Source organism: Macaca mulatta, chromosome 7, assembly GCF_049350105.2.
Source record: "Macaca mulatta isolate MMU2019108-1 chromosome 7, T2T-MMU8v2.0, whole genome shotgun sequence".
NCBI lineage: Eukaryota > Metazoa > Chordata > Mammalia > Primates > Cercopithecidae > Macaca > Macaca mulatta.
The window spans coordinates 109,442,050-109,464,631 of record NC_133412.1 but is presented as its reverse complement, the minus strand read 5'-3'; the positions used below and the strand labels follow the sequence as shown (position 1 = coordinate 109,464,631).

Sequence of the window (22,582 nt, the reverse complement as noted above, 5' to 3'; positions counted from 1 at the left end):
TTGAACATTACTAAGAGTGGGTACTATGCGGAAATAATTTGTCATTAGCAGATTACCTATGCTCCTTTGGAGTGATTTCTCTGTGACTTTTTACACTATTTCACAATTCTGTCCTAGGCTTTATCAAAGTCCATGGACATCTGATCGAAACAAAAATTAACAGAAATCTGCAAAAGAGCTATTAGGGACATTACTCTTGTGAATAGATAGTCAGCACTCTGGGGACAGACACTGTGTTATCTTTCTCATCTTAAATTTCACTGCTGGGCTTCATGCTGCTTTGTGCCTACCAGTGCTCAATCATTGGATCAACGTTGAATGACTGTTAAACTCCTTGATGTCAGAGTTAATTGCTGACAACACCCTACAGGGTTTGCTATGAGATATATATAAATTGCAATCTGCCAAAATGGGAACCCAAAGCTGCTTCTGGGGATCAAAATTAAGGGCAACCCATCTTTGCTTTGCTAGCTGTGAATTAGCTTTAAAAGGAAAAACAAGCAAACAAAAAACCCAGAGTTGATTCCAGAACGGAATATGTGTAAAGAGTTCACATCTGTTGTATTTTAGTTGGTATTCCACAATACGATTTTAAATAGATCCTTCATTTTGATCTCATCTGCTATGAACTAATGTGACTAAACAGGTTGGATAAACTGTCACTTTCCTAGAAGAATGAAGCAGTGTAGAACAAATGTCTTGATTTTAAAGTAACATTCTTTTTGCCTAACCCATTGTCCAGTTGTATTTCAAGTGAAGACATATTTTCTAAATTAAATTTATTTTTTAATACTATAAAGAGTCCTTACCTCCAGGCATGCTTTTGTACTTGCTATCACTTCAATAATTTGAATAACCTACACAAGTTCAAGGAAAGCACTGTGAACATAACAAGTCGTTATCCAAGTCCAGGGTATTTTGTTCACCTAGTTTACTGCTGTACCATCTGCCCTTTACTTCTGGAGGACTTTCAATAAAGCAGGAGCCAAAGTAAATGCAGATACCCCACTGCTATCTATTTAACTTTCATTAAGTGAGTTGGTGCAGTGCTCAGGCGCCTTCTCAAAACCAGCCCATCATCTAAGAGTATTTACATAAGACTCTTTGCATTATATTCCAACCTCTGCAACACTAGTATTAACTACTGACATCTGCCAACTCTGACTGGTAAGTGCTTTACAGTATCAATTCATCCCAAGCAAAAAGCATTTCTGAGTGCTGCAGTGCTCTTGTTAATGCCAATAAGAAGTATCAAGGCTCATATGACACCTAGAAGAAATTAGTACCCACATTGAAAGAAAAGTCTTTGTTATTTTCCAGAGTATTATGTGGACTTTATTGAGATGACTGCATCTGACACCTGCTGTAATATAAAATGCAGCTATAATTAGCCAACTGATGCTCACTGCAGTTTAGGTCGAATCCCTTCTGTGGGAATTATGCTTTAAAATATTCAGAACTCCAAGTGGCTCTCATTACATTTAATTTTAACTTAGAATTAGGTGGTCTAGAAAAAAAAATTTAGGATTGTAATAGCCCCCCGCTGAATGCCACACAGCAACGTGAAAACCCATAGGGTTTTTTCCCCTCTAAAAAAAAAAAAAAAAAAAAAAAATGAGAGCAGCAGACTACACTACAGCCTTCAATTGAAGTCTGGCTTTGCTTAATTGTACTTTTTGCACTCATCAGTCTCTCCTCTTCAGAGCAAGCTACAAAAATTGCCTGAATAGCCAAAGAAAAGTTTCCCACAGTCACTGGCCACAGAAAAACACTATTGTCCTTCCTCACAGTTTGATGGACAACATTTCTATAAATGGGTAGCCAGGCTGTCAATGGTACCCTCGCTGAAAAGGCAAAAGAAGAGAACAGATTCTGCCAATATCTGACAAAGCATGTTAACACATAATCAGGCATTCACTAGTCAGGCAGCTGCCCCTGGGACCTTCATCACACAGGTGCCTTTAAGCCATTTCCTATTCACAGATAAAGGAAACAAACAGGAGATACCTGGGAAAGGAGCAGTCCATTATGATTTGCCAAATGTCCATCTTTTGGGCTGTGTGTAAAACTAGAAAGATGAAAAAAAAAAACAAAAACCTGTAGTTTCAACTGAGAAATGATAAAACAGCCAAACACTTACAAAATCTTTATATTAAGCTGTGGAGTTTTTTCCTTTCCTTTTCTCTGGTTTTTTTTTTGGGGGGGGGGAGTTGATTTCTGTTTGTTTGTATGGCATAACAGCACTCAAGTATTAACAACAAAGGCCATCTTTTCCTTGGTGGCTTATCAAACGCATTTGCCCAGCCTTAGTGTGAAACACTAAGGCTGAAATAAATACTTACCTGGTCCAACTGAGTCACAAAAGGGTTTACTTTGTCACTTGAAGCCATTTTTCCTATACACTTACACATTCACTCTCTCTTCACTTCAAGATCTGGGATCAGTAATGCCAGAGGGGTAATGGGGTGAATGATTCTCCAGGAAAGCAGAAACTCTGGACCATTTCTTGAGGAACCACCAAAGTAAATACTTCAGAAAAATAATTAGCATTTTTTATTTTTTCATAAGTGCTCAGACTCAGAACATTATTTCCACACTGTGGATTTCTATCCAATCAGAGGAAATATCAGACCTTAATACTTCATTACGCTAATGGCCCTATTACCATATATGACATTAAAATGTGCATACTGGTATATGGCTGTTCTTAGAACATTTTCAAATTAAAATTTCATGATTACTACCTTTAAGTTGTTAAGTAAGAATTTCTATTTTATTTCTTCATTTTCATTTTAGTGATTATCACACTGTCAATTCTTCTATATTTAAAGTGTGGTACACATATGAGGAAGGAACCAGGAAGGCAATTTTGTGAAGTGGTGAAGTTCTTAGGAATCTCAGATTGACTAAAATATAGTTGTTAGGATACAATTTAAAAATCGACACACTCAAAACTACAACTTTTAACCTAAAAGGCAAGTACTATAAAACTACTGGGGATAAAGAAATCAAGATAGTAGTTAATCCAAACCAGTGGCAAAAGTTGAAACGACTGCTTTTTCAACTAACTTTGTAAATAAGCAATTATTATCTTGTATAGCTTCCTCATCTGCAAAATAGGAGTGTAATGCTTAACATTCCTATTTGTTGAATACAATGCTCAACAAATGGAACAAAACCAATAAAGACTCACGAATACCTCAGAAATATAACAATGTATTCTCTGACTTAAGCTTTCTTATTTCTTTTTACATATTTGTTTAATAAAATATAAATAAAATTATGAAGTCAACTTTAGTTAATAAATAGCAAATTAGGATTTATTAAGTTTATAATCCTTATAAATATAAAGACATTAAGAAACCTTTCCTTAAATTTAATTCAATTAAATAATATTTAGAAACTGCCTATATATAATCATCATCATTACTGCCAGTATGCCTATTCTGTGCTAAGTATTTTATGAATGTTTTATTATTTAATCCTTACAACAACCATCTGAGTCAGGTACAATTATTTTCCCTATTTTACAGGTAGGAAACTGAGTTTTGGGATATAAAATGAATTAACCTTCTCTACTTTTCTACTAAGTTGCAGAGCTTGGATTTGGATTCAGGTCTGTATCCTTCTAAAGACCATACTTGTCCTATGAAACCATGGTTTATGTTTTAATAAACAGAACAAAATAAATTTGTATTTATGATTTGAAAATGCAACATGCTCTTTTATTAGGTAGCATGTGTACATTTTCTATTTTATGATGTATGTGTGTATTTTTATCATTATGACATAAGTTAAACCAACCTCTTATCTCCAGGAAAAATAATCAAAACTTTTTTGGATAGTTGAATTAGGGTTTTGTTTTTCTTAACTATTTAAAGTGAAAGAGTTTCTCTCCATGACCAAATTTACACCTGAAAATTTTCACTCAAAGACTAAACACCATCTCCCCAACCAGACTGAAGTTCTTTAAGGTTGAAAAGGAACCCTGTTTTCAACTTTCTCAAGATTCGTGACAAAACACAGCCTCTTAGGAGTCTCATCTTTACATGTACCCCATAAAACTCCTACAACTTAAAACACTTTTTTATTCTGGCTTTGGTTGAATCCAGAGTTTGTCAGTGTTGCCTACCAAAACAAATCTTTTCTAAACATCTGAACTTTTTAGCCTCATGTTTCAATTCATAGAAAACTTGATCTGAATTGATATGCCACTTCGATTCTAATCTCATCCTTGCCCAACTGAGCAAATCTCATCTCTGTTTCTTCCTTGCTCATTCCCATTTCTGGACTCTTAAGTCACTGTGTTTCTGACTAGAAATACCCTCTTTTCTTCTTTCTATCAATCTAAATCTAGTCTTTCGTGTCTACTTAATGGTGTACTTTCTCAACAAAATGTTCTTAACTGATTCCACTTAACACTAATCTTTCATGTAATTTCATCTGTCCTTATTTTTTCTTTTTCTGAGATGGAGTTTCACTCTTGTTACCCAGACTAGAGTACAGTGGCGTGATCTTGGCTCACTGCAACCTCCGCCTCACAGGTTCAGGTAATTCTCCTGCCTCAGCCTCCTGAGTAGCTGGGCTTACAGGCACCCACCACTATGCCCAGCTAATTTTTTTTTTTTTGGCTTTTTAGGAGATGGAGTTTCAACATGTTGGCCAGGCTGGTCTCAAACTCCTGACCTCAGATGATCCACCCGCCTTGGCCTCCCAAAGTGCTGGGATTACAGACGTGAGTTGTCCTTATTTTTCCATTATGTGGCCTATCACCATTCACTTGAATGATATGATGGCTAGCCTCACCCTCCTAATTGATTCATGGAGCCTAGACCTATATTTTCTACCAAATTATATCCTCCTTGTGTGTCTGGAATTGGTTCCTTCTGGTGGATTGTTGGTCTTGCTGACGTCAAGAATGAAGCTACGGACCTTCTTCCCGGTGAGTGTTACAGCTCTTGAAGATGGTGAGTCTGGAGTTTCTTCCTTCCAGTGGGTTCGCGGTCTCGCTGACTTCAGGAATAAAGCCACAGACCACGGCGGTGTGTGTTACAGCTCATAAAGGTAGTGCAGACCCAAAGAGTGAGCGGGAGCAAGACTTATTGTGAAGAGCGAAAGAACAAAGCTTCCACAGCATGGAAGGGGACCCCAGCCAATTACTGCTGCTGGCTTGGGTGGTCAGCTTTTAGTTCCTTATTTGGTCCTGCCCACGTCCTGTTGATTGGTCCAGTTTACAGAGTGTAGATTGCTCCATTTTACAGAGTGCTGATTGGTGCGTTTTTACAGAGTGCTGATTGGTGCATTTACAATCCTTTAGCTAGACACAGAACACTGATTGGTGCGTTTACAATCCTCTAGCTAGACAGAAAAGTTCTCCAAGTCCCCACTTTACCCAGGAAGTCCAGCTGGCTTCAACTCTCACTTGGGGGCAAAAGAAAGACCATATAAATAAATGAATGAATAGTAAAACAGTTGATCCTAATGCTTCATATACTATTCTCTCATAAATCCCTGAAGAGAGTTATCATCCATTGTTATACTCCTGGAGTTCTACAACGAGAAAAGGAAGAAATTCCACACTGAAATCTGGCTTGAACTAAGAATGGGTTAGAAGAGTTGCCATCTCTAATCTTTCCTGTGGAAATTTCCCGTGGAAATCATTAGTGCACTAAACATTCTGGCTTTTTTCCTTCTAGGCACATGAGGGGATTACTCTTCTTGACCCCATTTGAAATTAACATGGCCATGTGATTTGCTTTAATCAATTAGTGTGATCAGAAGTGACAAATAGTCATTCTAGGGAGAAGATTTAATAGTCTGTGTGCTATTTGCCATTTTACTTTTTCTTTGCTGCAGTATTTGTGGAAGAATGAAGATGGAGCCCCCTCCTCAGCCAGGGTCCTTAAATGAGGAAAATGTAGAGCAGAGTTCCTGGTCAACTTACAGCCACCATGTAAAAGGAGTAAGAAACAGACTTGCCCTGTTTTAAGCCACCAACATTCATTACTGCAGCACAGCCTCTCCAATGCTGACTAATAACTTCTTAATGTCCAGGTGGGACACAGTATGCCAAAATGGGAGAAGACTGAAAAACAAAATGATTGGCTAAATTAAAGCATCTTCAAATATGATCCAGAAGTATATTAGATTAGGCATTTCATTTCTGAAACTGGTAGGTAAAGAATTAAGCTCTATAGATCCTTCAAACATCTTCTGAGTTGTTCACAATTACATTTCTTTCTCCCCTTTGGTATGCATCGCCCCTTCACACTTGGCACATTAATTTGAAATTTTAAAATTTTATAAACTCCACAGACTCCACTAAAATCTTAAACCACCAGAAAATTTAGTGGTAGATTTCTGTAACTTTTGTAAGTAATATTTCTGATTGAATATTAAAATATCATTTGTGTCCTCATAGATGCAGCTGTAAAATTATATGCCTATTTTTGACTTTATTTTGCTGTTGGTATGTCCATTTAGTCAAGATAAGAAATCGCTGGTCTGGCTCTGCTGATCTATTTAAGAGTTGTTTTTACCTATTTATAGCATAAATAAATAAATGTTTTCATGTGTTTCAAAAAAGGAACACATATCTAAAGTTTCAAATATGAAATATGAGAACCTACTGAGTATACTGATTTTTTTACTTTTATTCTCTTTTATATATCAATATGCTGACAGATATATTCCTCTATGACTACATCCTTCACCACACATAAGTACTGTATAGTTACGAATAATGAAATGATTAAAAAGCATAATGAAAGAATGGCACAACTGTTTTTTTTTTTTTAATTTCTCACTCGAGGACTCATTGCAATATTTCCTACTCCATATTAAACTTGAGAGCTTCTAAGAAGTATTCTTAGAATTCTGATCTTTTGGAAAGAATAATGATTCAATTAGGGTTTTTTTAATCACGATGATTACTTTATGATAATGATCTTACACGGCTAAGACGTTGCACTTACATTGCACTTAGATGCAGCATTTCATTTTAGCAAATTCCAAGAACCATTCACAACTTTATTATTGTACCTGATTTTTACAAGTTCTTTATCCAAGAACCTCTTCATTCTTAGTCAAAATGGGGAAGCTATTTGAGAGGTACAGTGATACCAGCACCAACTGAAAAACATAACAAAATGAGGAACATCAGAACCATTTGAAAGCAAACCAGAAATCCTCATTTGTAGTCTTAAGTAATATGTCTTGGAAGTGGTTCAGAAATCAGTCTTTCAGAGGTCCTTTGAAATTGTCTTGAAGTTTTATTGGATAAATTGAGTCTTTTGTAACACATATTATATTAGACATTAGTTTCCTCCCACAATAGAAGGAAAGAACTAAGATGATATCACTATCACCATTTCTAACAATGTCTGGCTAGCTAAGACTGAAACCAGACAAATTTCTGAAAACTTCATTTGAGTGATAAGACATGAATAGAAATGGCATTTAAAATTGTTTGTTGGAGTTATTATACAAAAATATGTATATTGTAAAACTTTAATCATTTTTTTCTTTTGCCATTCTCATTGAAGATATTCAGTTTATCAATGCTCATTCAACCAATATTTATTGAACCCTGATTATGTTAGGGAAATGAAATCTATGACATTGCATGGAAATAGAAAACAGATGCTATGGTTTGAATGTCCCCTCCAAAACTCATTAAATTTTAATTGCCATTGTGACAGTATTAAGCCATGGGACCTTTAAGTAGTGATGATGCGTTATCTCAGGAGTGGGTTAGTTTTCACAAGAGTGTGTTAGTTATCTCAGGAGTGGGTTAGTTATCACAGGAGTGGGTTAGTTATCTCAGGAGTGGGTTAGTTATCACAGGAGTGGGTGGAGTGGGTTAGTTATCATAGGAGTGGGTTAGTTATCACAGGAGTGGATTCCTTATATTAATAAAACAGATGAGTTTGGCCCCCTTCCTGCTTGCTTTTGCTCTCACACTCTGTGCCCTTCTACATTCCACTATGAGATGACACGGCAACCCCTCACCAGATGCTGAGAAGATGCCAGTGCCAGCCTCCAGAACCATAAGCCAGATAAAATTTTCTTTATAAAGTACCCAGTCTGTAGTATTCTGTTATAGCAACACAAAACAACTAGGACAGCAGGTAATGATATATGTCATAAGAACAGCACAGACAATGCTAGCTCTCTCAAGGAAGCTTCCAGTTATGAGGGGGCCAGAGAAAGCCTGGTGGAAAGGGTGAGTCTCAAGCTGAGTCTTAGAAAAAATAGGTGAGATTTTACCTATTTTAAATATGAGTAATAAAACAGAAGTAAAAATGCAGGGAGACAACATGGATGGCAAGGAAATGAGTATACTGTAGAAACTGCAAACGACTTATGCAAAATAGAACTATGAAAATAGGATGTTTCCAGTCAACAAGGCATGGTAGAGGTTTAGTTGTTGAAGCTGGTGGTATATAGTGTGTGAGCATATGAGTATATGTGTTCAGGTATAGTGAAGATGTCCTCCTTTGGGAGAGACAAATCAAGTTCACAGAGGAAGCATGAAGGGATGGTATGAGTTTAGTCTTGGAAATAAAAAACACTTCTTCCTTTGACAGCAACAATCCTACTTTACCATGAAAGAGCATCTGAGGAGGTCACAACACCTATTGCGTGCTTCCTTACTTTCCTTCTCCTCTAGCTAAAGCATCTCAGCCACTAGATCTATTTTTTCATTCATAGGTACCTTCATTTTAATATTTATTGGACACCTACTATGTACCAGGAACTGTTCTGGATATGATGGGTATGAAGACAGTCAGCTACATCACTATTGGCATACCATTGCCTAGGATATGGTTGATACTCAATAAACATTTGCTGCTTTAAGGTAGAGATAACAGAAATGAGAAAGAACACACCAGTTACCTGTGAATTTCTCAGTAAAGTAGGATGGTTATTATCTGGTGAGAATGGAAAGGGTAAGTAGTGAATTAGACGTGTGAGCAATGAGAGACTTGAAGCATCGGCTAAGGGAAGTGTGCTGGGGAATAAACAGGAGATCAATATCAAGATAACCTAGCAGCAATGAGAACCCAGTTGGAATAGGAGAGATTGATTTTTGTAGTAGGCCAAGGTACATATGGTGGTATGACTTTCTCCAAGAATACTGTTTTAACAAAATTCTCTATTGTACGGGAAAAAGATCAGGGGAAACACATAGGTAGGGTGGTGGTGGAAGGTGAGAACTGGCCTGGAGAGAAGATAGGGATTTAATAAAAGGAAAGTGGAGTTTTACATTTTGCTAAAGGCAAGCCCTCTCTCCCCCAAATAACTTGATGCTACATGATATTTCCCTCATATTATTAACCCGTAAAAAAATGGATTACTGTCTTCTAAACTGTTCTATTCTAAATTGCATTTCAACATGACTTCTGAAATAGCAGAGTAACATTACTAAACCTACTGCAGAATTCTTTATTTTTATCAGGATGTCCACAGAAGTGTCTTTTCGTGACAAACTCCTACCCTGAACTTTTGTAAAAGTATATAAATGTTAAATGCAAGATATTATAAAAATTAGTATTAAAGTAATAAATAATATTTACTTCTTCCATTATGAGATTTTGGAAATTCCATACAACAAACCCTATAAATTCCCTTTTTGAATAAATGAGACCATTTTAGAGGACATTAAATCTATAAAAATTAAAGAACAGCCTCCACTGATTTAGCTACTATGATTTTTATTTATGCTGTTCATTATCTACCTAGAATTTACATATTCCATGTGTCTGCATATTTGAAATGACTGTAAGAACATATGGCAATATGGTATTAGCTTATTCAAAAATGGTATGATTGAATCTAGCACAATTTTAAAACTCTTTATGGCAGAGTTAGTATCTTTTATTTTATTTTACTTTATTTATTTATTTTTTTTGAGACGGAGTCTCGCTTGTCGCCCAGGCTAGAGTGCAGTGGCCGGATCTCAGCTCACTGCAAGCTCCGCCTCCCGGGTCTACGCCATTCTCCTGCCTCAGCCTCCCGAGTAGCTGGGACTACAGGCGCCTGCCACCTCGCCCGGCTAGTTTTTTGTATTTTTTTAGTAGAGACGGGGTTTCACCGTGTTAGCCAGGCTGGTCTCGATCTCCTGACCTTGTGATCCGCCCGTCTTGGCCTCCCAAAGTGCTGGGATTACAGGCTTGAGCCACCGCGCCCGGCTGTATCTTTTATTTTAACCAATCTTCTGACACCTGGATTTTCCTCAGTTTAAATGGATTCCTAGTTTTAAATGAAAAGAAGCTGACTGACAGTGTTCTCAATTCCCCTCTCTTAGAAAACTAGGTGGATGGGTCAGTGTAAGTTGCTGTGAAGTTCTCAGGAAAATACCACTCAAGAGGATAAGAACTCAGAAGCTCTTCAAGCACATGGAGTATCTTTTCCTTTAAAATTCCCAGGACAGGGCCAGACTCACACCAGACACTTGAATATTTGTGTGACTAGACTCTGCACAACCCAAGAGTAGGGCTGTATCTGACTTGTTCACAGTTGAGTCTCCATTGCCTACCAAAGCATCAGACATATAATTAATGTTGAGGAGAAAGAAAGCCTAAAGGCCCAAGACAGTTAGCTTCAGTTCTAAGTAACAACATTCTCTTAGACAGTATACTGAAAGGGCCAGGCACTGAACAAAACATCTGCACTTTAACAACTGTCTTAATAATAGCACATGTTATTAAACACCAAAGAACTTTTGGAACTACTCACATTAAAAAAATTTAGAAAATTGCATTCAAATTATAGGTAATTTACATATGAAATTGCTTGCAGTTAATGTGTTGCTTAATAGGCACGCATTTGTTCGTATAAATTTTAGTATTTTCTTTGCCCATGATTTAACTAACTTACCTTTTCAAGAAAGTTGCTGTAAAACTATACTTTAATCTCAATAGTTTTTCCTTTTTTCTTTGTGAAGGAGATGATGCTGCTGTTTCGGTGTAAGGATAGGAGGTAAAGCCAGGTGAAAGGGTTTAAAAACAATAACAAAGGAGATAATACAGTTTATTTTCTTCAGGGAGGTTTTCCAAGCGTTTTGGAAACCCATTCGTATTGACAAAAATAAATGAGATGAAATTGACTGAAAAGAGAGCTCTCATTACAAAAGCTCAAAATATAAATTGTATTACCCTTCAGTTATTGATAACAAGAATTTACCTATTTCAGTTTATCTTTATCTTTCACCCACCAGACCCCTGATTGTCTCTCATTCCTGCAAGAGGTACACAAAAAGACACGTCCTGATCTTGAGGGTTGTTGTAGAATCTATACTTAGAGACTACTAAAAATGAAAGAGGAAAACAATTAGCAGAAGGAGCATGACTTATTGAGTACCCTTTTTCTTTCTTTCTAAAATAATAGATGGCTGAAAAAAGAAGAGTAAGAATGGGAATATAAATGAGGATCTGGCCAGGCACAGTGGCTCATACCTGTAATCCCAGCACTTAGAGAGACTGAGGCGAGCAGATCACTTGAGCTTAGGAGTTCAAGACCAGCCTTGCCAACATGGTGAAACCCCTTCTCTACTAAAATTATAAAAATTAGCAAGGCATGGGGTCATGTACCTGTAAACCCAGCTACTCAGGAGGCTGAGGCTCCAGAAATGCTTGAAGCTGGGAGGTGGAAACTGTAGTGAGTGGAGACCATGCTACTGCACTCCAGCCTGGGCAACACAGCAAGACTCTATCTTGAAAAATAAAAATTAAAAACAGCTGGGCGTGGTGGCTCACGCCTGCAATCCCAGCTCTTTGGGAGGTTGAGGCGGGTGGATCACTTGAGGTCAGGAGTTCGAGACCAGCCTGGCCAACATGGTGAAACCCCATCTCTACTAAAAATACAAAAATTAGTTGGGCGTGGTGGCGGGTACCTATAATCCCAGCTACTTGGGAGGCTGAGGCAGGAGAATCACTTGAACCTGGGAGGCAGAGGTTGCAGTGAGCTGATATTATGCCACTGCACTCCAGCCTGGGCAACAGGGCAAGACTCTTTCTCAAATAAATAAATAAATAAATGTGGATCAAAGAAAGGAAAATAATCAAATGTCTTGAAAAAAGTGATAAAATAGTAGGCTTATTATATGTGCCAATCACTATGCTGAGAAGTTTTTTATGTTATCTAATTTTCATATTCACAATGCTATGAAGTAAGTACAATTATTCCCACACAAACCAGGGAAGAAACTGACCAGCAAATGCATTACAGGGTACAGAAGTCTGGGTTGGGAAGGGGAAAAGATGGCTGGGCAAAAGTGAAATAAATGGATATATAAAATTTTTATTAAACATAAACAATTGAGACAAGGGGAGCCCTAAAAAGATAAGCAATCAGAAATAAATGTCTTTAAAAACTGAATAAAATATAGAAAGCCATGAAAATTGTTTGTCCTTACTCAATACCTGTCTATTACACAATTTTTTTTTTTTTTTTTTTTTTTTTTTCCTGTAACACTGGGCTAGTCACCATGGAAAAAGAACAACTGAAATAAACGACATGATCCCTGATCTTATAAGCCTACAATCTTTTAGAGAAATAATAACAACAATTATTTATTCATTTAATTGCCTGCCATTATACACATATCTCATTGAATCCTTAAAATATCCCTGTGAGGCAGGTCTTATTGCTCCAACCCAAATAATGGGGAAACTGCCCCTTAAAGAGGCTAGGTAAACTTCCTAAAGTCACATGGGAAGTTAATGCAGGATCCAGGACTCTAATTCTAAAGTCCTTAAACACCACTGTCTTTTAGAAGACTTTCAAATGTGAAGTATTTAGAAGGGAAACAAGTCAAACATAAAGTAGAGCATGAAATGCATTATATTCATTTATATTCTGTCTTATTCTATATAATTGCTGTATAATCTATATGATTGCTATATTATAGATATAGCAATCTGACATGACAAAACAGACAATATAAATAATAAGGTATCTGGTACATTGCAAAGGACTGTAAGAATTAGTTTCTTGTTATATATGGACCTTGAGATAACCTTTAAAAGGACCGCAAGTCTTGGACTGGCAAAAAGTAGAGCATTCAAGACTTCAGAGCACAGCAGAAAGCAAGCCCCAAAGACAGTAAAAATGAAAGAAAGAGAGGGAGAGAGAGTGACATAGAGAGACAGAAAGAGAGAGAGAAGCTGGAAACTATCATTCTCAGCAAACTATGGCAAGAACAGAAAACCAAACACCGCATGTTCTTACTCACAGGTGGGAATTGAACAATGAGAAAACACTTGGACACAGGAAGGAGAACATCACACACCAGGGTCTGTTGTGGGGTGGGGGGAGGGAGGAGGGATAGCATTAGGAGATATACCTAATGTAAAAAAAAAGTTAATGGGTGCAGCACACCAACATGGCACATGTATACATACGTAACAAACATGCACGTTGCGCCCATGTACCCTAGAACATAAAGTATATAAATAAATAAATAAATAAATAAATGAAATGAAATCTGAGTATAAAAATAAATAAATAAATAAATAAATAAAATTTGGTATCTTATTGCTAAAAAAAAAAAAGAGAGAGAGAAAGCAAGCAGGCAGGCACAAGTAGTTCAGTCAAGCTACACTTGCAAATATATTTTGAGATAATGAGTGTATAGGAGGGTGCTTGAAGATCGGGTTGGAATGGCACCAGCAGTTATTTCAAAAATGCCACAGGCTATGCTTGTCTGGGCTAAGCTGAGAAAGTAAATGTATGACATCCATGGTTTATTAATGGCATTACCAGTAGATAGAAGCTAATGTATTTTACTAGCAAAAGATGGACTGAGACAAAAAAAAAAAATCATAGAATGGTTAAGCCAGTGAACTTGAAAATAAGTATTTTTAAAAATTGAATGTCATATCCACATAAGATTTTCTCAAATTCTTCTTTTAAAACATGAATTTATTTTTATACTATAAAAAGGATGTGCATAAGAATGTGAAAATTAAAATGTACATACTTAAGTAATCTGCAGATTCAAATATGCAAAGGTAAATCAAAGATAACCTACACATTTAGAGGAAAATCAATCTACCCTCTTAATTGAACTGCTAGTCAGTCCCTTGGTGCCAGTGCTCTGCCCTCACTGATATGCACCATTAGGAGTTGCAGGAATGAGAGACAATCAGGGGTCTGGTGGGTGAAAGATAAAGCATGTTGACTTTCGAGGCTATATTTAGGAGAAAAAAAAGGACATGAAAATGTACCTAGTAGGAGGAAAGATACCCATTATGTACTGTGTTGTTTTATAGTAAGATTTGTGGCAAATGGAGACTGTATTAAGGTGACATTTACCTGTAGCAGAAAGTTACTGGCTAGGAAAAATCAATAGGAAGAGAACTACCAGGTCTGAAACTGAGCCTGTTCCTGAATGTAGGTAAAGGGGGTAACTTCTATAGTAACAACTAGACAGGGGTAAAGTACCACATTGGCAACAGACAGTTCTCATATCAAAGCATTCATGGGCACTCAAATGCCTTCTGTATATTCTCTGTCATATCTAAATCCTTGGGCAATGGCTTCAGGAGAGAAAGTGGCAGGGCAGAGAAAATATCACTTTACTACCTGAAAGCAGGACCTATCCTCCACATGGTCATTTACATGTGTTAGATCATGCACAGACAGGGTTAGGGCTGAATAAACTAGGCACATGGTTAGTGCTTAATAAATGTTACTTTATTGCTATTATTCCCCAGGATTACCACAGTGATTTCGACCTATGCATTTGAAGGACCTGTCAGGTGACTTTTGTTCATCACTAGGACTAGCATGATCACAGAAACAAGTTGTAGCTCCAAGATTTAAGGGGGTGACTTTGCCCTATGTTCTTTTGCTGATATAGCAAGCCTACCCTCACCCCAGCCTTACCACTGTCACACTAACCACAACCCATAATGAGCACACTCCCTTTACATATGCTCTACCATTCTTAATATTCCAGGCAAGATTTTCTCAGGATGGCCTTTACCTTGAAGGCTGAACATCATTCAACACATTCTACCTAGTGAACTCTGTGATTAATTCATTATCAGTTTCTGCTGCTATTTTGCTTGATTCCACGTATGTTTTGCTCTGAAAATACATACCATGCTTAACCTGTACAACTCCTTTCTTTATTTACCTAGAAAGATTACTGATCCCATAAAGCAACCCTCATCAGATATGACTTCAATTGCTACTCCCTGCCACATGAACTTGTGATTGCTGGTCTAATTACCAACATATTTTACTCTTCTAACAGAAAATTCTTTCCCCAACCTGAATTATGATTAGTCACATATATCTTAAGTTCTCCAAAAAGGAAATAAAAAGTCATAGCTTTTACTGGTGATTTTTGTGCAAAGCTTTTAATGTTGTATGCTGAAAAACACCATAATTTAAAAGTAACAATTGGATAAAGAAAATGTGGCACATATACACCATAAAATACTATGCAGCCATAAAAAAGAATGAGATCATGTCCTTTGCAGGGACATGAATGAATGGATGAAGCTGGAAGCCATCATTCTCAACAATGTAACACAGGAACAGAAAATCAAACACAGCATGTTCTCACTCATAAGTGGGAGTTGAACAATGAGAACACATGGACACGGGGAGAGAAAGAACACAGGGTGGAGAGCAAGGTGGAGAGCATTAGGACAAATACCTAATGCATGCAGGGCTTAAAACCTAGATGATGGGTTGATAGGTGCAGTAAGCCACCATGACACATGTATACCTATGTAACAAACCTGCACATTCTGCACATGTATCCCGAAACGTAAAATAAAATAAAAAATAAAAATATATAAAAAATAAATAAAATTTTAAAAGTAATGGTAACTAACATTGAGTGCTTACTAAGTGCTATGATTTCTAAGCACATCACATGTATTAAAAAAAAAATTGGCTGGGCACAGTCGCTCACACCTGTAATCCCAGCACTTTGGGAGGCCGAGGCAGGCGTTTCACTAGGTCAGGAGATCGAGACCATCCTGGCTAACAGTGAAATTCCGTCTCCACTAAAAATACAAAAAATCAGCCAGGCGTGGTGGCGGGTGCCTGTAGTCCCAGCTACTCAGGAGGCTGAGGCAGGGGAATGGCGCGAACCAGGGGGGTGAAGCTTGCAGTGAGCCAAGATTGCCCCACTGCACTCCAGCCTGGGTGACAGAGCAAGACTCCGCCTCAAAAAAAAAAAAAAAAAAAAAAAGAAAGAAAGAAAGAAAGAAAACAAATTTACTCCTTACACAACCATATAAGGTCGGACTATAGTTATTCCCATTTTACAGGTAAGGAAACAGGCACAGAGAGGTTATCTAACTCAGCAGTCCCCAACCTTTTTGGCACCAGGGACCAATTTTATGGAAGACAGGTTTTCCATGGGATTGTCAGGCGATGAGGGAAGTAGGGGGACGGTTTCAGGATGAAACTGTTCCACCTTGGATCATCGAGCATTAGATTCTCATAAGGAGGGCGCAACCTAGATCCTTCACATGCATGGTTCACAACAGGATTCACACTCCTATGAGTAGTGAATGCTGCTGATCTGACAGGAGGTGAAGCTCTGGGGGCAATGCTCACTCACCCACTGCTCACCTCCTGCTGTGTGGCCTGGTTCCTAACAGACCAGTACTGGTTCACAACCCAGGGGTTGGGGATCCCTGATCTAACTAACTTAAAACCGTACTGCTATTAAGTGTTAGAATTAGCAAAAGAAGAGACAGGAAAAATAAATACAACAGATAAACCAAAGGTAGATACTTACATATAGAAGAATGATACTAAGATACTAAGTTTTAAAAAAATGGTTAGTGTATTAGTTTCCTAGGACTGTTGTAACAAGTTATCACAAACTGGTAGCTTAAAACAACATACATTTATTATCTCACAGTTCTGGAGGAAAGAAGTGCAAAGTCAAGTTGTCAGCAGGGTTGGTTCCTTCTGGAGATTATGAAACAGAAACCATTCCCTGCCTTTTTCCTAAGCCATTGTCAATCCTTGGCATTCTTTAGTTTGTTACTACATATCTTCAATCTCTGCTCCCACGTTCAGAGGACCTTCTCTCTCACTGTCTCCTTCTTTTCTGTTCCTTATAAAAATACTTATCATTGGATTTAAGACTTGTCCTAATCTAGAATGATCTCATCTTGAGATCTTTAACTCAATTAGATCTACAAACACCCTTATTTGAAAAATCTTAATTTTAATGCAATGTGCAATCTCTGTTTAGATCATTTACATTTAATATAACTACTGATATGGCTGGATTAAAATCTACTTCCTTTTCTATTTGTCCCATCTCTTCTTCTGTTTCTGGGATTTCTTTTCATTACTTTTTGAATAAACTATTGTCACGATTCTCCATTATTAATTTATAATTTATATCTCTTAAAAATATTTTTAGTTACTCTAGGTCTTACAATATATATCTTTATTAGACTACCTTCAATTAATATTATATTGCTATATTGTAGAAACCTTACAACTGTGTACTTACAATTCCTCCCTCCAATTTGTGTGCTATAGTGTAACATATTTCTTTATATATGCTATAAATCCACAATAATTTGCCACTATATTGCTTTAGACAGTCAATTATCTTGATGGCAAATAAAAATAAAAATAAATATTTCGTGTCACTTTATCATAACCATTTCTTAAGATTTTTGTTTCATCATATAGATACAGGTGTCTTCCTCGTATCATACCCCTTTTGCCTGAAGAACTTCTTTTAACATTTCTTATAGGGCAGTTCTACTGGTAATAAATTATATTAGTTTTATTTTTTAAAAAATCTTTATTTATCTTTCATTTCCGAAATGGAGATGTGAAGTCTAATTTTCCTTCCTTTGAGTGTCAGCCAGACACAATTACTTGCTTGCAATTACTAAAATCCAACAATGTGTGACTTGAGAGACTAGATCCTAACAGATATGGCTTATGTCTTGCTAGTTTTTTTTTTTCAGAGTGGGTGATAATACACCAAGCAAAGCCACTCCTGAATTTCTGACCCACAGAAACTACGAGATAAGAAATGCTGTTTTAAGCCACTAAATTTTGAGGTGATTTGTTGCTCAGTAGTACATATCTAATATTGAGGTTCTCCAAACTTCTTGGATCTGTGGTTTGATGTCCTTCGCTATTTTTGGAAACTCCTGTCATCATCTCTTAAAATATTTATTTGCCCTGTTTTCTCTCTCTAGTCTCCTTTTAGGATTTCAGTTACATGTACCTCAGACTGAATAATGTCCATCAGTGCTTAGATGCTCTATTTGCAGTGTTCAGTACTTCCCAAATCATTTCTTATGGTGCCCAACCATCTGTAGCAGAGCAACACCCTCTTCTCTGAGGGACTCCACAGGGCTGTTCTTCTAAGTTTCACAATTTTAATAATTCCTCTTTCTTTTGTTTCCCCCAGCCCTAGAGATTAAATGCTTCCTGAATGTACTACCTCTGTGATACTTTGTTTTCTTATTGGCTTTTCAGTTAATTAACCACTTACCATAATTAACAGTGTTTATAGTAAACTTTCTCTGTTCAGATAACATGTATGGCTTCTGTTTCCTGATTAAACCTCAACTGATACAGAAATTGGTATGAGATTTATTTATCCCAGTAAGCAAATCTTCAAAAATCGGAGTTAGAGATTGGTTTAGTTATGTCCTTGGGCTTGACTGCACTGCTAAACTCCTTGCTGACAGGAAGATCTATTGCATGAAATGGCAATACCATTTGCCAATTGTTATCCCAATTTACTTGATCATGAACTACTTTGTTAAAATTAGCACCTTATAGACTAGCATTCCATAAAATACACTTTAGGAGATGCTTGCATAGCCATACTTCACTATTTAATGTATCTTCCCTAAACATAGTAAGCATGTTCAAGTTGCTGTTCATGTTTTCTATAAATTCCTTGAGAATTCTTATTTATCAATTCATATTTTGATATCAAATTCATATTTTTATCAACATCAATTCATATTTTACTTTAAGTGTTTATAGCTTTTCCTGATTCTGAACCCAACCCCCACCCCAAAGGAACTAATTGGCTGTACTGGCTGTATTACTTTATGCATACCTTTAATATGGCCATTGTCACATTATATGAATAGTTGTTTGTTTGTATATTTACCTATCCCACTAGAACTGGAGCTCTTTAAGGAACAGTCCTTGTCTGATTCATCTTTGCAGGTCAACGTCAATTAGAGTGCCTGGTATATAGTGGGTACAATTAATTTGTATGGGTAAAATTATTGAGAATGGTTATGAAGGCTAGCTATATTTACTCTCTTAAGAAAACTTAGAACACTTTGAATTTGCTGCCACGAAAGAGAATAAACAGACATGTTTCATTATTTAAAATAAATTGTTTATAGCAGCCTATATGTTACAGTTTTCCTCCAACAACAGGCACTTGTCTACTTTTTTCCATTTTATAAATCTGTTCACTTATGAAGGCAAATAAATTCAGCTCAACAGGCATATACTGAGCAATTAACTCTGTGCCAGAAACTATGCTAAGCCTTACGTACACCAACATATAAATGCTTATAGTTCAATAGGGAGACAGATATAGTCAAATAAATTCAAGTATCACTGTGATAACTACAATAATAGAAGTATATACAAGTTGTAGGAGTAGTTTAGCAGAGGAGAAAATAAGCTCTTTATGAGGAGGGATTTCCCAAAGATTTTCTAACTGGAGTTTGAAAATGGAAAAGGAGTTTCTCAAGCAGACAACAGGCACAGGGTAAAAATCAAAGCATGGAGGCAAGAAATAGTAAAGTGCTGAAGACATAAAAGCAGTTTCAGCAGAAGAGTTAAGCACCAGATGGTTTGTGGCAGAAAATGAGGCTGGAAATTTAGGCAAAGGCCAGATCATAAGAGCCTTAATGTCACTCTAAAGAACTTGGACTTATGCAGCAGGTGATGGGGAGACAGGGATGACAAATACCATTTATTTTTACTCTTCTGCATTGAAATAAAATCTGTATTATTATATATGCAACAAACATCAGTTGAGCCCTTATAATACCTCAGGTATTTTGCTGGGAACTGAGTTATTTAATAGAGCTGTGCCATAAAAGCTCATTATAAAAGACATTTTTGTTGATAAGGTAAATAGCCTAGATTTCATTTATAGTCTCTATCCTCCCAATTGATTCTTGGCATAAGCCTGCAGGACAGTATTTCTAACTCTGTTGCTAACGCCAACACCAACACTTTGAATCATTTCTGCCAGGCAGCAGATTTTTCAGCAACCCACTTTATAAACTGTAATTAGTTTTCCATAAAGAGAAAATTATTCCCTTTATTCCCTTTCTAAATTTCATAGTTTGTATTATACTTTTGTTATACATACATACACACACACAATATCTACACATTTCTATTTTGAGTTAACCCAGAGGAATCCAAATCTTTCAGGCTACAAACTCTTCTATTTAAAATAGAATTTTCTATTATAAAACAAGAAAAAGAGAAAAATTTCCAAAATGAAGGTAATAGGCATCAAGAAGGAATAAGAAAGGTCCTTAGAAAGAAGAAAGAATGCACAAAAGAGTTAACAAATTCTAAGTATTACTGGTTGAATATCCATCCCTTATCTGAACTACTTAGTATCAGAAGTGTCTCAGATTTCAGACCTTTTTTAGATTTTGGAATATATGCATACATATAATAAGCTATCTTGGGGATGGGACTCAAATCTAAACACGAAATTCATTTATGTTTCATGTATACTTTACACACACAACTTGAAGGTAATTTTATATAATGTTTTAAATAATTCTGTGCATGAAACAAAGTTTTGACTACATGTTGACTATGACCTGTTATGTCAGATCAGGTGTGAAATTTTCCACCTGAGGTATTGGTGCTCAAAAAGTTTCAAATTTTGGATCATTTTGGATTTTTAAGTTTCAGATTAGGAATGTTCAACCTGTACCTAAGTAAAGAATACTAAGATACAAGTGCAGGTCTGGATATCAAATCACAGAATTACATGGAGAAGCAATACACAAATCAAATGGTCATCAGTTAATTATATATTAGAGGCTCAAAAGAACAAGTAAAACTTGAAAATTCAAAATCAGTGATGGCAAAGAAAGGAATGAGCAGCACCTTGTTAAAGACAACATTTTTTTTAATGTACAAAGCATATTCCCAAATGTGCTGCATATCAGTGTTCTCCATATTTGAAAAAATATGAAACACCTCAATGCAAACAAGTGATCTGAAACTGATTGCTAATTTGGTACAGAACAAAAACCTACAGTTACCCCATTACAATTATTCTCTATTAACAAGAGAACCAGAAGCAAACAAAACATGCTAACATGGCAAAGAATCATGAATTTAGGCTAGATATGGGGATGAGTGGCTTGAATAAGAAGGTTGCTCAATTTGAGATTGGACATTGCGAAGTATCTTTCTGGCTGTAGACATAGGCTGGAATATCAGTTGTATATCTTGCTGCCAACAAGGGAACAGAAAAGATTTTCCAAGATTCTGTCAAGCCTGGTGATCCCATTTGTCTTTGGAAATGAAAGCCTAATTAAGAGACTCCCTAGGGACAGGTCAAAGGAGTTCTTTTATCTCCATCGTCCTTATCCTAGTTCCTCGATGCGTTAGTCCTTCCCTTTAATGTAGTCTACCCTAAAACTAAAGAATACACATTGTGCAAGTTTCCACCTTTGCTTTCTCTACTGTAAATGCATTAGACTATTAACAGAATGAAGAGTTTTAAATCCCACCTTCCTTATCTCTCAGCTGATGTTTATTTCTTAAAGTGTTTTTGAATAAAATTTGACACTAAAAATTCTTGTAATACTTTTTAAAATTGGATAACACTTTTTAAAAATATTGGAGTCTGACTAAAAGATTACAAAACCCCACGAACATCTTTATAATAAAGCTATTATGATAAATAATACTTTGTAAAATTTCAATTCGGTTTTATGTCCTAATTTCAAAGATTGTGGTTGCATATTATTTATCCAGGTTAAATTCCTGTTGGATTATATTGACAGTGTTTCATTTCTTTGAAACAATTTTAGGGTTAAGAGTCTCTACAGTTATAATGGAGAATATCAACTGTAGTTTCAGTTACTCAGGAGGTTGAGGCAGGTTGAAACTGGGAGGCGGAGGTTGCAGTGAGCTGAGATGGCGCAACTGCACTCCAGTCTGGGCGACAGAGTGAGACTCTGCCTCCAAAACAACAACTTAAAACTTGAAGAGATGAAAATGTTCTATCCAACCATGACAATTCCGTGTGAGTTTTCCAGTGTTTAGAAACACTTGCGGGCACCACTCCATCCCTGACCAGCAAGCTTCCTCCAGAACCACTCCACACCGCCATGTTAAAATGTCAACTTTTAATTTGGGGACTCAAACTACAAAATTTAACTATGTCTCCTCTTACCAAGATTCACAGTGAACATCTGGGAGTCAAGGTAGGCTTCATAACGCTAAACAGACCACAACGCTAATAACCACCTCAAATATAGCCTTCCAGCCTAGCTTTGGTCTGCAATTTCCCACTTCAGAGCCTCGGCGTAATGTCGCAGTTGCA

At 36.7% G+C, this 22,582-nt stretch overlaps 1 long non-coding RNA gene across 2 annotated transcripts in view; it reads right to left on the bottom strand.

Annotated features, from left to right (window-relative positions):
• LOC106999401 (uncharacterized) overlaps positions 1-22,579 on the bottom strand; it is a 151,286-nt gene extending 128,707 nt beyond the window's left edge. The window contains exons 1-3 of one of the 2 annotated variants that reach the window (XR_003731560.2): positions 22,433-22,570; positions 7,042-7,131; positions 2,008-2,068 (exon numbers count right to left, since the gene is read on the bottom strand). This is a non-coding gene — a long non-coding RNA (uncharacterized LOC106999401). Of the gene's footprint in view, positions 1-2,007; positions 2,069-3,293; positions 6,086-7,041; positions 7,132-22,432 lie in introns of those variants that run through there. The other variant, XR_013396238.1, reaches the window with a different exon arrangement.
• Between the last annotated feature and the right edge of the window lie 3 nt (positions 22,580-22,582).